This window comes from Colius striatus, chromosome 4, assembly GCF_028858725.1.
Source record: "Colius striatus isolate bColStr4 chromosome 4, bColStr4.1.hap1, whole genome shotgun sequence".
NCBI lineage: Eukaryota > Metazoa > Chordata > Aves > Coliiformes > Coliidae > Colius > Colius striatus.
The window spans coordinates 86,484,279-86,500,569 of NC_084762.1; positions in this window are offsets into that span (position 1 = coordinate 86,484,279).

Below are 16,291 nucleotides of genomic sequence, written 5' to 3' on the forward strand. Positions count from 1 at the left end.
ACTGTTGTTACAGTGTGGAGCTTCAAGCTGTGTACTTGGTCTCTGTAATTCTTCCTTCACACTCCACTTCTTGTTAATAAATGAAGCACAGTGTTGTTTCCATTTTGTGCTGTACCTCTCTCTGCATTAGTCATGGAAGCAGTAGGGAGCTGGGGAGGGCATGTGGGGCCATCAGCTACAGAAATACCCATCAGTTATGAGGCACGTCAGCATTTCTGCTGAGGTGCCAACAATTGTCATGGCTACGGCCTGAGTCTTGAAGGACCTTGCTCAGAGTCATGTAGCAGAAACCTGACTGCCAGGTGTTATTCTGGCTTTGCTCAGATGGGCACTCCTTCAAACATATGTCTCCTAAAAAGCTTGGAAAAAGAAAGGCCCAGAAAGAAGTTTTAAGAGAAACAACTTTCATCTCTACTAATATATAAAAGAAATTATAAAGCTGCTACCTTTGTGTCTGTCAGAAAGGGAAGAATAAAATATATTGGAAAGTAGTGTAAGGAAGAGTTTACACATATAATATCTCACCAGTTTGGAAGCCTGCCAGGGCTGAAGATTGCCTCTTCAGCATTGATACACCTTGTCACCTTCAAAACCCTTCATGTTTTGGCCTCTGCAAGATCTTGGAACTGTAAGTTCTGCAGCTCAATTTTGAGCCATGTTAACATCAGTTTAAATTTGTTACTAGATACTTTTACCATACCTCCAAGTCTGTACCTTTACCATACCATTGATAGTTTTCTACCATTTCCCTTCCCGCCATTTCTTTCACCACATTTCCCCATCTAATCATGTGCTCTTCAAACAGAGGGTGTGTATGATGGCTTTTTGATACCCAAAAATCATCCTTGCTTCCCTTCTTTTCATCCTTGTGGTCTGAAGACATGTTGCAGGGCTGCATACCATATCCAGAATGTGTCACACCGTGAATTTATGCAGGGACCCAAGGAGAGAACATTTTCCCTGTGCTTTTCCTAATAATTCTAAATGTTTCATTTGTCTCCTTGACTACTACAGGGCATTGAACTGATGTTTCTTAAAAAAAAAAAAGTCTGTCCTCAATGACTTTAAGATCTCTTTCCTGAGTATACAAAACAAAGGAAGTTTTAACAATAGAGAAAAGGGTATGGCAATAACTTATTAAAAACACCACAACAGTGAGTCATCAGTATAAGCATGCAAATAAGCTGAACACTCACTCCCACAGTATCTGCATCTGCAGCTTTTTGCAGTTTTGCCACAGAATACCTCCTGACCAAATGTGGATCTTTTTGGTTTTTGGGTGGTTTTTTTGTCTTATGAATGCTTTTTTCCTCTTTGGCTTTGCACTGCCCTTTGTGAACAGCTTGTTCCCACTGGCTGATGAAGCCACTGAGAGAAGTCTGTCTTATGCCTTTTGTGTAGTCCTGATGCATTGTTCCTCCCCTGGGTGAACCCAAAGACTGTCACCAGCCTATTGCTGAAATATCTCTCTCTGGGTAAGCAAGGTGGCAGAGGGAAATGGGGACAGTCACTGTAGCAGTTAACTCTGCTTTCTTACTTCCTCCACATATATCTGGAGAAGAACTTCCCTTCATTAGCTTAAGCATCAATATACTACTGTACAATGAAGTTTATTAATAGAACATTGACATAATTAATAACAATGCTTCAACTCACTTTGAAAACATGCACTAGGTCTGCCTCACAATTCTTTACAAGTGAATGGAGAGAAACACATAAGCTTCTTTTAACAAACACCCTTGTTTTTAACATAACTATAAGCAGAAGTATCATTATCAGGACAGTATTTTTGGGTTTAGTGTTTTGTTTTCACAGCTGCATTTTCAAATAATGCCTTAACAATGTGTCCAATACAAGAGACACACAGTTTCTTGACTCATACAAAGTTTTCCTGTGATGCATAAGGAATCCCCACCCTGAAACTTTTTATAACTTTGATCCTGTAAAAACAATTCATACAAGGAGGAACAGATGCACAACCCGCTGCAACAAGGTGATTGCGTGGGGAAGGTGCTGTATACTGTGTTGTGTTCCTGAGAACAGCCTGTTGTCAGAAATGCTGGGCTTTGATTTATTGGAACAAATATGGACTATTCCTTTGTGCTCTGAGAGTGGAAACCACACCAAGTACTATGTGAGACACATGACACACCAAAACCTGCTGTTTCTGCTGACTTGGATGATGCTACTCAGAGCTGAACTGCTTGGCCTCCCTTTCCCCTTCTGTTACTGGTACCACTTAAGAGAAGATGCTGCCCACTGGATCTGGAGCTAATTTATGCTCTCATAGAAGAGGAAGTGTACTGCAGTGCACAGGCAAAGATCCAAAAGGCAGTCTGAAAGTAAAGGTTGATTTCTTGGTGAATTGAAGCACTGTCTTTATTGAGCACTACTAGAGACAAATGTGTCCATCCTCCTAACAGGGTGTGAGACTGAGGCATAAGACACTGCTCACGAACTCAACAGTTTGGCTTTATTTAGATGAATATCTCCCCTTGAAATCAGTGTGAAAAAGTTCTATAAATATCACTGAAGATCAGAGTCACTGAGGCAAGGCAATCTTAAGAAATCATCCAGAGAATCTTTAAAACTGTTTTCCATTAGAGTTAAGCTGTAACTAATGCTCCATTACAACAGCACACTGGAGTCCTTGGAGAACTTTTCAAGTATCCACTTCAGGGAAGAGTTGCTTAATTCTAGTGTGCAATGAGTATTTGGGCAGTTCTTGTCTTTGTCCCTGGACTCTCCAGTGAGTCGTCTAGTCTTATTGTCTCTATTCCTACCTGTAAAGTGGGAGAAAGTGCCACAGAGTAAGGCACTTGGGAGTGCTCAGACACTGTGATAATTATGACAAAGAGGAAAGGACATTTTAAGCATCTGGATAAATCAGAGCTAGATGCTACAGGAGGCCAAGCTTGGCATTAATGGTATTTGCATAGCAGCCCTTCCCATTTCCCAGTCTTTCAAGCCAGAAATTTAGCTCAAGGATTGACTCCTATTGACATTATTTCCAGGTTTAGTGCCCTGTTTCTGAGGAATTATTTAAAATAAATTAGACTATGCTGTAAAAATTTCAACTCAAAGCCAATTGACGCATTGACAGATTTCTTTATTCAGGGTACAAATTAACAGCTTCTTTCAAAACACTATTTCCAGTTACTGCAGGGAACTCCAATTTAATTAATTAATTTCTGAAAATCAAGATAGGTTGGAAGCAGAGACAGAGAGAGGGAGCATATAGATTTTTTTACTGAGCTGCCTTGTCTAAAAGACAGGGGATATCTGCTTATAATATTAGTTATTCTGTGCATAACTGGGAAAAATATTCATCCAGGTCTGATATTCATATGTTATGACAAACTTACAGACATACTAAGAATGGTCAAGTCTCATATCCCAGAGCATATCTCATTCAATTGACTCCTACCTCTTCCAGTGTACAGCCTGATATGTTAACATCATGCCTAAAAGCAGAAAGACTATTGCAGGATTTGTGTATATATGATGTGCCTGAATTCTGTCTTTCTCCCACTGTCTTACTGGAGATCAGCTTGGCCCCTTTTTCTAGGCAATGCCTCTGTCCTCACAGCCTCTCTTGCCTGCTATCTATCATCCAGTACCTGCCTGAGGTTTGCAAAACTTGGACTCAGGGAACCAAGCTGGAGGTTTCATGCTGTCTCTGCCTATGCACCGAGGCCTTTTCTGCAGTGTGCTCCTGTATAAATACAGAAACACAAAACAAGCATTTTGAGCCTCGTTCCAGCCTGCATGCCCAGGCCTGCTGATACAGACTGCTATTTGGCTAGCAGCGCTAATCAATCAGGCTTCAGGAGTGGACAGAAAGTATTTTCAGCCAGCAGGCTGAGCCATAAAATCTAAAACTCAGCAAGAGCTGCTTATAAATAGTATGAAACAAAGTAGTGAAAATTAATCTTGTGTATCTGCAGGGGTTTTTAGGTTAGGTCTTTTTTCAAGACAGAAAACAAAGGTCTATTTCTGCAGGAGTCATGAAGGTTTTTCACTTTGACTTATCACTTGTAAGTGATTTTGGAAGAAGAGAAATGAAAGGTTAAAAAAGAAAAAAAGGAAAGAAAAAAAAAACACTCCTGCCTTATCTTCTTTTTCTTTACTGTAGTTTCAGTTAGATCATGGCAGCACAAAGAGCTGTTGTGGCATTTGGCTCAACCAAGGTGATGAGGAATCATGGCAAGGGCAAGGGGACAATGAGATGGTGGTGAGTGTGTGGGATGTAACCCAAAGAAGTTCAGCTACAGATGAAACAAATTATCCTTCTGCCATCAACTGGTCCAGTCTGGGGTTCCTGCCCATTCCTTCTCTTTCCTCAGGAAAGGCTGCCACCCCACCTCTGTGCTGGATGGCAGTGAGCTCTTTGTGTAGCTACTGTTCAGTCATGCCACTGGAAACTTGGAGGGACAGTAGGACAAGGCTCTGACAATGGTGGCAAGTATCGTAAACCTGGAAAACTGAGTCTTCTCCTTGGTCATGAAAACATTGATGGGAAGTTTGTTTCCTGTTCAGTAGCATTTGTTCTTATTAATAGGAGGGACCATGAAATGGCCTTGCTTGTCTGAGCAAGGAGTGATGTCAAGAGTTGTAATCCACCTACAAGGTGGGCATAAACATTGTGTTTGATAGCCTTTTCTGTAGCACATTCAAATGTACAAAAGATAGGGCTTCAGCTGTGCAGGAAGTTGGACAAGTAGTAGATGGATTGGCAATAACCACACTAAGGCAATAGAGCTCAACCTGCTGGCACTTCTCTAGGAACCTTCAGGAATCTCAGGAAGATAGGGCTTTTACGGAATGTTAACAAAAGGGACATTATGTTCCTCAAAAATAATTGGTGTTTGTTTAATAGCTTCCAAGTGAATTTCAGATTCAGCTCCATGCTATTATTAAACATGAAATAGGTGCTAATTCAAAGGAAGAAGGAAGTAGCTGTACACATTTTCACTGTGCCAGCATTTTCTAACCTTTTAAAATCTTTTACACTAGATGTCTAATGTTGGCACTGTCCAGAAAAGAAAGAGAAGGAGGATGAAGAGAAAAGAGTGTTTGCATTGGCATTGGCTCTTCCATCAGCATCAGCAGTGATTGGAGTGTGCATGTTAGTCTACAAAAGAAATAGGGATCAAAGAGTGAAGGAAGCGTTTGAGAGAAAATAAACTTAGCTATCAGTTCCACCTCGCTTCCTGTCCTTAGAGGATTTTGATTAGGCTGCTGTCTGACAAGCCTGAAGGAAGGACCTCTGTTGTTCATCTCAGCCTTATGGATTTGTGCCAGATTTCTGGTCACATTTATACTGACTTGTCCCTAGCAGGATAGAAAAATTGTCCTATTTTTAGTAAATGCAACTATCTAGCATATGGCCTGCAGTCTATCATCCTGAGCCCTGGATGCCGCCTTGCATAAAAGGAGCAGGGTTATTTGGGATCACTGCCTGGGTGGGAAGACCTCCAAGGACAATCTCTGCGGTATCAGTGTTTCAAGAGGTGATGTTCTCGCTTCTGAGTTTATGTGTCATCTTGCTTAATGACATTAAAATTTTCCACATAAAACAAAAGTCAAACCTGACCAAAAGTTTTATAGCATCTGCAGTGATTTTTCAAAAGAGTGGCTCTGCCTCCTCAGATAATGGTGTGTTATGGCCACATCTCCTGAAAAGCAGTACATGCATCTCTTTTGAAAGTGTGATTTGCTTAGTATCTTGTTGTGAAGTCTCTGACCAGTCTGATTCTGAAGGATATGAGTTTTTTTAGGAAAAACAGTGCTGTGGACCATGAAATGATCTGGTTTTATAAATGCTTTAACTGTACTTATTGTTGTACCTTTGCTGTTCTCTACTATTTCTGTAGCTGCCCAGAAAACAAGGGCACTGCAAATCTTTTGATTATCATAGCCATTAAATTGAACTATTATCATGCAGAAGCAAGAAAAAGCGTATTTTGACCAAATTGCTCAGCTGTGTAGATCTAGCAGAGTACACCCATGGTGTGGATGTTAGGTAATGCCTGTAGATGGTATTACTATGACATCTTCAAGATGCATAGATAGACTGAAGTGCTCAAAGATACCTCTCCTTTGACCTGAATGTTTTTTCATAGTAGATCCAGAAGTTCAAGAATCACCAACTCACAGTGGTTGGATGTGAAACCACATCAGTAACTTCTAGCTCTGTCATAATCCACAGATGTTCTACACGGCATCTGTTTGTTCAGAGTTAAATGTCTGTCATATAGACTCAATCTCTAGGTTAGTTATTTGATGCTTCTTTCTTTAGATGATGACACGTCTCAGGCCATCTTATCTTGAAAGTCACCTATTCTTTAAATAATAATTATTTGAACTTTGTTTTGGAAGCGACCACTGATTATGAAGATAGTTTATCATAGGTAGTTTGGGTTCAACTTTTTATGTTCTCAGTGAAAATGATACAGCTAGATGAGGTAAATCTCATTTTCTTGCCTTATCAGTCTTGCAAACTATGAGTTTGGAAGCATCTTGAGGTGATTACAAACAAAAACTTCCCAAGCATTACCTAATTGGGAGAGAATTATTATGATAAATTGATATTCATAAATATTTGTTAAGAATTTTTGCTTACCTAGGAGAAAAGTGACAAATGAAGCAGAGTGGGGTTTTTTTTCTCTTTCCTTTCTTTTCTACATGTCCTCCTCTTTCCACATTAAGAAATGAAACATCCCTATTTCTCCCAATTAGGGACCTTTACAGATTTATTTCAGTTGCATACTATGATATTCCCTAGCTAGGAATATGGCAGGGTGGATTCACCTTAATAAAAGTAACATAAAAACTCACTTTTTCACAAGCTCCATAATGACAGTTCTTTTTTCTTCCTAAACAGGATCTCTCACACTGCTCAAGTTTCTTAAAAATCATAGAATAGACCTGAAAGATCATCTAGTTCCAATCATTCTGCCATGGGCAGGCAGACCTTCCACTAGACCAGATTGTTCAAACCTAGCCTTGAACACAAGGGTGGAAAGAGACCTAGTAGGGTACACTGATTAAATCAACCAAACTATTTGCTATAGAGGAAGCTGAAGTATAATTGAAGTTATACAGGACAGATGTAGGCAGAACATTTGGGGTTTAAATAAAAACAAAAGAAATGATAATAAAACTCTGGGATGTTTTCTCTTTACTTCTTCATTTGATTCACAGACATGTACAAACCTGTTCTGTCTACATCTTTCCTTTGTAAACCTCACAAAATAGTTTGATTGTTTTAATCTGTTCTCTATTCTAGGTGTATTGCCACCTCTTGTGAAAGTTTTCTGCCTCACCTGTGGCAGCAATCTCCTGACTAAATCTTCTAGCACTATGTGTCAAAATAACCCTAAACCAATTTTAACTGTCTTTTGTGTGCTGGGTTAGAAACGTATAGTGATTCAGGAGCTGTTGTTAAAGCAGCTGTGTCATGTCTGCAACACAAATCACGGGAAGGGCTGGAAGTGGAAAACTTAGAGCTCTCACCAAATAAGCCATCCTCACTGCTAAGGCAGAGCAACAGGCTTACACGGTGCTTGTGTTCACACTTATGGTGAGACACTTGCCTAAATCTTCCATCTATATGTACATCTGCACACCTTGTTTGTACAAGTATGTTCTGTACACCTTATATGCACTACAAATACTGTTAAAACAGCTTCAGTTGGCCCCAGAAGCTGTCCAGTCCCATCTGGGAAGCTCTACTGAGCTGCAGGATTCTCTTAAGTCTTCCTATCAGGCCCGTCTGTGCCTATGTTGTGTTTAGAACATCTTTGAAAACTACGAACTGGGAGCAGTTACCATCAGCAAACAGCAGCTCCGCCTCTTCTGCTCCTGATTTTCTTCCCTTCTGCTCCCAGCTTCTTGTCCTCGTTGCCTACTCTTAGGAATGCATCCAGGAGAGGACATAGGACCAGCTCTGAGAAGGACCTAATACAATAGAAATCATTGTAATATAGATAACTGTTACACATAAGGGATGAGTGACTTAAAAGTTTGATCTGGGTGAGGACAGTTGTCAAAGTTTATCTGAAACAGGTAAACCAATAGATTGGTAGACATCCCTGTAAGACAATCTGCATAGACTTTCAAACATTAATACCTTAGTGCTGGTCTCAGAGAGACTTCATTCTTTAACATCAGGGGTGTATACTGAAAATTTATAATCAGAACAACATGGCATGTCTTAGAGATGGAGACACTCCTAAATACCTGAGTTAACCTCAAGTGAGATGCACTTGAACAGTATAACAAACCCAAATCAGAGCACCTTATGGTGACCATATCTGCTCTGAGCTTTGTTGTTAAGGCTTCACTGTAATCTGCTTCCCTGTAATCTAGAGCATTTTCAAAACATCTCTCTTGCAAACTCTACACTCATTCTTCATTCTCCCACTGCCCTGATGCTTGCTTTCAGAAAAAGCAGATGCTGTTTTCTTCCTTCTTTTGTCTGACTCTTCAGCAAACTCTCCTTATCCCTCCTTGCTTTTCCACAAATCTTGAAAGGCAATTGGGTGGCAAGTAGTTATTGTAGATGCTCATCATGGGGCCCATCGGTTCTACCAGCTATTCCCCTGCCCCTTTGATGTTGTCAAAGTCTAATTCCTTGTGTGAGGGGGGGCTTCACTCCCCAGAGCACATTGTGCATCCCAGGGAGAACAAGCTCTGATTGTGCTGTCAGTCAGAGCACAGCAGAGATGCTGCTGGTGCTGATAATGGGAGACACAAAGGTGGCTGAGATCACAGACTAAGGAGGGGAGGGAGAGAGAAACAGACAAATCATACTGGAGTTCAGTGGTTGAAAAGAATAGCCAAGCTCAATTGGAGGATGGTGGGACAGAAAAGGATTTTCCATAGAGGTGGTGGAAAAGAAAAGGAATGGTGTTTTATGAGTTCAATAAAGGGCTGGGATTTTTCTTTGAGAGTTGACAGACCTTCTGTTTTTTGAACTGGTTCATTGGCTTCTAGCCCAACATTTGTGCTCCAAGGCAAGCTACTACTTGCAGTGCTTTTGAGGAGGAGGGAGTATGTTAAAAATATCGGCTTTTTAGGATTATCGTACCACTTCAGTATGGGGAAAAAATAACTTCTCTCTTTCTTTTTCTCTTTTCTTTCACCTTGCTTCCCTATCCTCTCTTTTTAAGGGTAGCCAGCTTCATTTAGTTAGCTAAAAGAGTCAAAAAACTTTTTTTTCCCTTCTTTTTAGAAAACACTTCCAGCCGGGGAAAGGCCTTTGAACAAAAACAAGGACAGTAGCTATTACAGAGACAGAGTGGAATAAGGGATTATGAAAAGGCTAGTGATCTGAGGAAACTATATTTAGAAGCAAAATTAGATGAGAAATTCCTTGAAAACTAGATTTTTAAAAATATATTCAGTGGTCTTTTCCTGGCTTTTCTTAGTAATTTTGGCATTAACCCAGTATACTGTGAATAGATATCTTGACTTTCATGTCCATTGAATTTATCCAACAATATGATAACTTACACCATGCTGCACAATTAATAGGAACCTCAGCTGTAAAATTAGGCTTTAGAGTTAAACCTCTGGGTTTTGGAGGTGACAGAGTTTGAGATTCTCTTCTTACCAGTATTTAATAGGACTGAGAATGAGGCAATTTGTTAGAATTGAGCACATACAAAGAGGGTGCAGGCCCTCTTGAATGAAATATAATAAACTTGTTTCACTAGAATGATAAAATAAGGCAGAGTTTAAAAGATAGTTGATAAAGAGTTGGAGGGAATAACAGCTGTCCAAAAAAAAGTTCTTTGAAGACTCAGGTTCTGTTTTCAGTCTTTCTTTATCTGCTTCCACCATGCTCTAGAAATAACTCCACTTCTGTGCTCTTTCTAGGTCATTGGGATGGTATCCTTAGTTTGACTGACTCTTAAGTCTGAATACATGCAGGGAAGATACCAATGTCAATAGGAATCTCTAATAATGAATTATGGTATAGAAGTTAATAGGATGGATAACCAATTGTGTTCCAGTTCTTATTTTATATTCTATGCTGTATCACTTTGCCTCCCTTCACAGTTTTTTTTATTGTAATATCATGTTGCCCTTACTCTTTAGGTTCATTTATTGTCTGTGTTTGGAAATCATCTAGCACAGCTAAACAAATGAATAATAATTTCCACAGATATGAAAGGATATACTGAAACCATGCATGTACATTTTCTCACTTGGCATATACTGTCTTTACACTATATATTTCAGATTAATCAAATATTATTACAGAATTCACTAGATAACCTATCCCATAAAAAGATAATATCTCAATATTTGGAGTACTAGTCCTTCTTCATATCCACCCACTTTTAAAACTATATTTGAATTACATTATGAGTTTTGGCTTTGAATTTTCTAGCATTTGCCAGAGGACTAATCAGGTCAAAATTTGTGCTGGAATGATCTCTAATGCCACAGCAGAATGGTTTGTGACACAAATACATGCATTTGCACACAAATATTTCAGCTCTGCCATCTCCTTCAACAAAAAGTTAACTCTGCTTATTCCTTAAAACATTGACCTATGTCCTGTTTAGCATTAAACAGACTGGCAGTTTGGGCTCCTTGAGACCACACATTCCTCTAAAATAAGAAAAAACCAACTTCTTTGGAACAAGTGCTTTGGGATCTCTGCCATCTCTTTGTTGTCCTCCAGAGTGGTTTCTTTATTATCTAGTTATTGTTGTATATTTTGTATCTAAACTGTGATGTATTGGATGAGAAATAGCAAGCCCACTTGAAAAAACAAAAAAAAACATATGAATTTGTAGAAGTATATGTATGTAAGAAAGTCTCCAACCTTGATAAGAGCTCTTTAAAGTTTTACTGTGGTACTTTCAGTGTGGTGCTTTAATTAGTATCTGGAGAGTGTCTGCTCTGACAGGTCAGCCTTTACGAGTTATGGTGAGCCAAATTTGAGAGAAGTATCCAGTCACTTAGTTCTGTGAGTGGCAGTAAATATTACCCATTAACTACAAATGAATTAGTGGCACTATTGAACGAATGTGAACTGGGATTTCTGGGAGATATACCGTTGCACAGGAGTGGCTCTGCTGATAAACACATTTTTTATTGCACTTTTCAGCAAAGTACAACCATTTCATTTCCTTGGACTTGACTTAACAAGCAATTACGTCACCAAGCAGGTTATCTCGTGCCTTGGGCATATCAAAACTTGAGGAAAAAATGTTGTTTATACAAGAATGCCAATATGATTATGTGATAGTATGGTTCTTAGAAGTGATATAATGCAGGTGGTTGGTCCAGGTTTTGTGTCCAGGAATTATTAGAAACTGAGAGGTCTGTGTGCCCTGTTGCCTGAAGAGCTGTTGTTGGAAGGACAAATTCCAGCCTAATACCCTTGGATGTCATTGGAGTGGTTATTTGACCCCATCATTAAAAAGTAAATAAATATTGCATTACCTCAACTTGGATCCATGTTTTGTTCTACTTCCAGGTGAAGTCCATTATATGTCTTTCACTGGTACACTCAAAGTCTTTCTCAAATGTAGTTATGTTTGTGTGTATAGGATGAAAGATCTCCTATTTCGAACCATTTAATCATAACCATAAAAGATCCCACAATACCTGTTGTGAGCATGAGACTGCTAGCTGCCATGTCCTAGACAGGATCCGTCAGGACTAATTACATTTTGCTTACCCAAAACTGTCCATAAACCTTCTGATTAAAAGCTTTTCTATATTTCTCCTAAAATGTGATTGTGTGATAGCATCATTTCCATATTCCAATCAAAATGCTCTTTAATATTGTGTGGGTTATCCCCTACATATACAACTGTTAAGAAAGTATTTGGAAGCCTTATGGAAGGAAAAGCACTTAATGTTACACAAGCAAACATGATTCCTGAGTGAAATTACCACTGAACAAGGACAATAAGCAACTATTTGTTACTAACAGTGTCAATGAGGTTAATATAACTCTGTATTCTCGCTGTAGCTGGGTCTTATTGTGGAAGATAGAATGCAAGGACAGTATGAATTCTCTCCCATCCCTGTGGCTGTAGAAGCTAAAATAATTCTTAATTGCTAAAGGGGCTTGACATTTGGATTTAGTCTTGTCTTCAACTTTTCAATAATAATAGTAGTAGTAATAATAATAATAACAACAATAATCATCTATCACTTTTTGGCCCAAATCATGTTCATATTCAAAGATAATCCTGTATGCTGAGAATGGAAACTATAATCTGTGTCTTTGCCTTTCCTGTAGTGGCAGACAGAAAGTCCTTCGCTTCCCCTCGGTGAGAGAAGTTGTTGTGCACCAGAATCCAGAGAAAAATCCTGTCTTGGCAAAGACTTGATCTCATGAAGAAGGATTACTCACATGACAGATCTGCTGCTGTCAGCCAGACCATTCAAAAAACCTGTCTCCAAGGGTCAGTCTTCCCACCTGTAAAGTAACTTCTTCTATTTGTAGCTTCTGGGTAGAAAATAAGATCAGTCAGAAAAACAGTTCAAATGAGGGAAGAAAAATCTCTGAATTACCTCATGACTTCCTTTCTGAGGAGGAAATACACTCATGGGGAAAAATTACCTTCAACTTCTCTTTCTCAGAAGTTTCTAAATATTTGGCAAGCAAAAGCAAAGAAAGCAATAACTGGTAATGAATCAAGAACTATTGATGCAGAAACTATGAACATATGAAACTCTCACACAGGCCTTTTCCTTCTTGTTCTCAAGGATTTATCCTGCTTTGAGCTTCAGGAAATAAGAGCTTTTAGAGCATGTTTTCATGTGGTTGTGTCTCACATGTGAAACCAGAACTCTTACCCTTTTGTCCCTTTTTTCTCCCAAATGTCTTCTTCCAAAAAGTGATCATGAGACTTGTTAGCAACTCCCTTGCTAATTCTCCTGAAACTTGGCTAATACTTTCAATATTTAGTCCTTAAGCCTCTGGGCCACAAACTTCCACCCTGATGATCTCTGTAATTAACTGAATTCAGAAAATGATATTTTGGTGGAAAGATCTTTTTACTGACAGTATCCTTTTTGTTAACAACATCACCTTTGTTTGGGAACATTATTAGCCTTTTGAAGATTTGTGGCTTTGTTTAGCACTGCATTGCAATACCTTTTGGCCACAATTCAACAGTTATCTAAGGACATGCCTACAGCTCTGTGACCTCTCAGATTCCATATGACCAGGCTCATCAGTAATGCTTATTCATATGAATAACTGAGTGCAGGTCTTTGTGCCTATAATTAGGACTCTGTCTAAGGATTCAGCTAAAAGGGTATTTCAAACTGATATAACTTGAGTAACATTGACTGGTCAGCCTTGGATATGCCTTTCCTTGTTTTTTTCTTTCTACTAAAGGTTAAGCTAGATTGATTGCAAGAATATAGAAAAGAAATGTGGGAAATGAGCCAGCTGGAAAGACAATCTGGTAAATTTTTAGTAAATTGAGATTCTTCATTATGTGAGGTGTAACATTGACTCCAAATACAAAACGCTATAGCCTAAGCAGTCATTTAATGGAGAAACATATGCCCAGTTATCAGATATTCAGGCATCTCATTATATTGTACCAATTTTTCTTTTGTCATAATTCAGCATAAAATTCTATTTGCGATAGAAAATTAATTTTCCTAATTATGATCTGCTGCAGACATCATAATGATTTGTTGTCAAATTATCAAAAGCTTTTCTGTTGTACAAATTTTTTAACAGGTAATCATACTTTATAGAAAATACATGATCTTCTCATATCCTTTACCTCTGTGTCCCTCTAAGGGAATTTAATTTGCTTGATTTATAGTGGCAGAGGGAAGACACTGACTTTTGTTATTTTACTTTCAGGTGCATTGATTCTTGCCTATTAGCTCTTTGAATGAGATTCTATTGCTTTTTTTTTCATTTATTTATGCCCTGTCAGATCATGCCAGATCATAACCACATTTAGCTCTCACCAATTTAAGGATTTAATCTACTGACATTTTTGTCTGGTAAAATGCTTCCCTTGCTTTTCTGCTTGTAGATAATCTGTTAATAAAATAGAATCTGAATGTAATTAATGATTAAACTTGTCATTTGAAAGGTAAAAACATTTATTCTTAGGAAAAGCAACTATGCCAGCAATTCAACAAAGTATTTGAGCAGATATTTAAGTAATGCAGTAGATAGCCTAGGAATGCGATAGAGTCCTCTTTAGTAAAGGATTTTAAGATTGACGGTTAAATAACCATAGGGGAATGATGACATGGAAGTAGCTGATTCAGGCTGAAGGCAGAGAGCTTAACTAGATGATTATTTTGTCCTACTGACATTCTCTACCATACAGTTTTCTATGTGAATAAACTTCAGTGCAGAAAAAACCCAACTAGAGTGTGTCTTGAAGAATTTGAACTAAGTCTGGCTCAGGAAAGCAAACTGAAAAAGTGTGGTACCACATAAACGAACATTGTTTGATGTGATGTGCTTGGTGTTGAATATGACCTCAAAAGAGGAGGAATCTGAAAATATTAATCAAGAAAGTGAGATCAAAGGATGTTATTCATATCTCGCCTTCAGTTGATATTAACCAGTAAAGGGAGAAGGAAAGTGGTTTTAAATCTTACGGGCAGTCTTGTTTATTTGTTCAGTAATGCTTGAAAAACAGCAAGTCCTGACTGAATGGATGATATGAGTAAGAATGAGTGAAGGGTTCTTATTTTAAAGGTTATAAATTACACGGATTCTAATTTAATAACAGCATAATAAGAAGCTTTAGAAAGAATAGATTCTTGTTTGTTATAGGTGTTATCCAGACATAAGCGTAAGATGAAGTTCTGAAGGAGCCATCTGGAAAAGGATAAGCACCACAATGGAATATTCATGGATCATGATAACATCTAGTTCTGTTTGCTAAATTTTTTACATTGAAAGTAGTAAAGCTATTTAAAAACAAAAGTCACAGCTGATGAGTTTCAATACTTAATTTAGTTTCTTTTAATTAAAACCTCAATAGACAAAAGCCTACAGTAAGTTTGTCTTCTGGGCTAATGGAGCACAACGTTTCATTTTTTAGAAGCAACTCAGAGGACTGCAAAATAACAATAAATAAAAATTTGAAAGTTAAAAAATGAAACAAGTTTGTTTGAAGATGTTTGCACTTATATCAATCCAAAACAGTGAAGCTTTTGTATGTTTTCCATAGATCAATCCCTAATCAGTGCTTAAACTTAGCATCACTTTTGTTTCCATGACTTGCAGCTCATTTTGCAGTGCCTGCATTAATCATGAGAAGCTGGGTGGTATAAATCAGTATGTCTTCTCCACTACTGAAGAGTATCAACCCAAACCTATGCAACCTTGACTGACTGAAAATATGGGCCAGTGAAGAGTTCCTAACCTCCCAATTCTGTTATTTCTGTTCTTGTTCTTACAGAAGATGAGAGTTAGAGAGCAGCAAGACAGGCTATCAAGGACAAAGGCCCAAATCTATTAGTGACTGCACAGACTACTAACACAAAAACTAATCAAAGCTTAGTTGCAAAGTGTGTGATTTCAGGCAGAACTGGGCTGACTGCAAGAAATCTGGGACTTGTCCAGCTACATGCACTGTATAACATTTGTTATCCTCATTGCACGTTATTTCTTTCCTCCTTGTTCCTAGTAGTGATACTAGCCTGTAGTGTTATAAAGTTAAGAATAAACTATTATAAATATACAACTCTGTTTATGCCTCTTTTCTATCCTGAGAATCCTTTATCAAGTGATAGTGGACTTTAGAAAGGCCTCAGACAAAATTGAATTGATGTGTGGCAATTTTTGTTGTAAGACTCATGAGCAATTTTCATAACATCTTGGTGATTTGTGCTAAAATCAGTGTCCATATTTAAAAGAAGCACAGAAGTGTTCTGGGTAATCTGGATAATCATCATCTTGTCATTGTAATAGCATTGATATAGTTTCAATCATGAGCAGTTTCAACCTGTATCCTTTGTGCATCTCCTGTGTGAAGGCCCCCAGCATTGCATAGAGCCTTCTGGACATAGCTCCAGGACTTCTTTTCTAGCAATAGGATTCTGGTTTGATCACTTTGTAAACCGCTTATACAACTAGAGAAGATAGCATTCATGGTATGACAGTGTCCCAGGCATCCACAATGCCTATGGTACATTCCCAAATGTTACACTGATAGAAACTGGACAACTGTTTTTTGACATTTTATTTTTTCACCAAAAAATTATTTCAGGGTGATATAAACAGTTTTAGTTGGAGACTAGAATAAGATGGGAAGGAGAT